We start from the raw sequence: 2,664 nt of genomic DNA, 5'->3' as shown, positions 1-2,664 counted from the left end.
CTGCTAGCCAAAAGGTCTGAGGTTTGAATCCACCAGCAGTTCTTCAGGAGGCAGTCCGCTTTGACTCAACGGTAGTGGGTTTAGTTTTGGTCCATATATATTTTGGAAGCAGGCTACACCTCTCAGGAAAGTCCCTTTCAACTGATTGGCTCCTAAGACAAGATCCTATCATGGAGGTGATTATATGACATCAGATCTCATCATGGGGATGACTAAATCACAACTGCTTAAACCACTTAGAATCATAGTCCAGCCAAGTTGACACACAACCTTAACTATCACACTATCATTCTTTGATTTATAGTTAGGATCTTGTCCTTAACATTAACAATGATATATTGGAACATCAGGACAATAATATCAGCCCCTTCAAGTTTTGTCAACTTTCATAATTTTGTTTTCTTTAGTGCAGCCATAAGCCTGATCCCTGTTTCCGCATTATCTTTGTCCCCATTAACATGAAAGCAGACATTGCATTCTAACAAAATATGCTAGTGCCAAAGAGTCATAATTGAGCATGGAGATTATACTTTGTTTTACATACTTTCCTCTTTTTCTGCTATTTTTGGACTAAATAATATCCTGAAATTTCTTAGCTGGATCTGAATAATTCCCTTGTAAACAAATTATTCTGACAAAAAAGCATGAATAAATTCCCTTTGAGAGGCTGTTCCCCAGTTTCTACCAACTTGCTCCTCATTTTCAAAAGCCAGCTGATCATCTATTTCACAGAATCATTTACAGCTAAGCCAATGCCACCACTCTGCTTACTCCACATGGTGACTCCTTTGCACCTAATTTCCTAGAATTATTTAGTATGCCTAGTTTTGCATCTTCTCTCCACATACCTGCACATTTTTCTCATGTATTGTCTTCTTCACTAGATTGGAAATTCTCAGTGCTAGACACACTGTGTTCCAATCAGGGTTAGATTAGTATTTGCCTGCAGACATGAACATTCACATGAAATGCTTTAACTTGTTTCCAGATCCCTAATCTTATTCAAATCTATCTCCTTTGTTTCAATTCCCAGAACCATACTCCTACTTCAGGCCCTATTTTCCCAGTTGGATTACTGCCATCTAATTATTTACCTGACCTTTGGTCTCTAATCTCTGGCAATTCACCTCTGACTTCCCTCCCAGTTATCTTTCTAAAGCACAGTTCTGATGGTGTCACTCCCTAGCTTGAAAACCTTCCATGGCTCCCATTGCCTACAAAATAAAATCCCTTGCATGACATTCCAAGATCTTTACAGTCTAGTCCTATCCTCCCTTTTTGTTGTTTTCAGGTGCTGTTAAGTCAATTTTCAACTCATACTGACCCTCTTTGCAACAATTTACCATTCCTACTCTGTATTCTATAAACTTTTGTTTACAAAATACATCTTTGCTCATTTTCATCCTTTGTCTTTATTTTCTCTCTTCCTAAGGTGGGCTTCTCTACCTAACCAAATCTTGCTCTTTAAGATCCAGCTTGACACAACAGCCTCAAAAGTGAACTCAAACATATGAAAAGTCATGGAGACGGCACAGGATCGGGTACAGTCTCTTCCTGTAACGCATAAGGTCGCCAGGAGTCAGAGCCGACTCCCAGGCAACTAACAAGATCCAGCTCAACAGGATCACATCTTAACCACCTTTCCTGCTGTCCCCAGTCAAAATTTACTTATTTCCAAGGCACACTGTTCATGTCTTTATTCTGGCATTTACCATCTGCTTTGTATTCTACAGGTGGCTCTGTGTGTGTCTCCCCTATATACTGTGAGCTATGTCAGAGCAGGGATCTGACAACTTACTCATCATTCTATGACCTTTCCTAGCAAGTTGAATAGAGGCAGAAGAATAAACCTCTTTGGGAAGTAAAATGCCTTTTTTTTTTTTTTTTTTTAATGATTTAAGGGAAGGAAAATTTTCTAGAATGTTTCTTGGAAAGTAGTTCAAAGTCTTTCATTATAGACATTCACCAATTCTATCTAGGAGTTAGATTAGACATGGAAATTAAGTCTTGAAATGAACCTTATCAAACTCAAAACTTTATATAGAGTATTCATCATCCAGCAATTTCTTCTGTTCAAGGCTTCCAGTTACCAGCATTTATTAAAAAGGAAATTCAAGGTAAGTCAAGCATAACTTTCTGATCCCTTGAGTAAAAATATTTGATCAGTGACAAAGTATTTTGAACATGTAGGCTACTGAGTTTACTTTTGTAGACAACAGCTGTTAGTTTCAACGATCATATATCCTAGCCCTGTGCTGGGATTTACCTACGTCTTGGGTTTGGTTTTTGCTTAGCGTTGCCACCACTAGTCAAGGCACGTGGCTTTCCGGACACCAACCATCCGTGGCACTCTGTAATTACTTAAGTCAAATGATTCAGGGCACCTGGTGGTTACCTCGCCTCCATTCATCATTCCCCATTTGGTTCTGGGCCAGCACGATGTCTGGTGTTTGGCCAAAGTGTCAAAGCTGGCACCAGGATCGTGACCTCTCCAAGTCAGCGTCCACGCCAGCCTGCAGGGACAGAGGGCTGAAGATCGGGAAGAGCGACAACGCAACGTCTGGATAGAACACACGGCCGCACAGCGCGGCGACGCCGGGTGGGGTACAAGAGTGCACCTCGCCGCCACGGTCGAACGCCCTCGGAGTAGCCCCTGAAGCCCTG

The sequence above is a fragment of the Orycteropus afer genome, unplaced genomic scaffold, assembly GCF_000298275.1.
Source record: "Orycteropus afer afer isolate SDZICR_OR568_19922 unplaced genomic scaffold, OryAfe1.0 scaffold00237, whole genome shotgun sequence".
NCBI lineage: Eukaryota > Metazoa > Chordata > Mammalia > Tubulidentata > Orycteropodidae > Orycteropus > Orycteropus afer.
The sequence above is the reverse complement of the archived record's forward strand: the minus strand, read 5'-3'. Positions refer to the sequence as shown.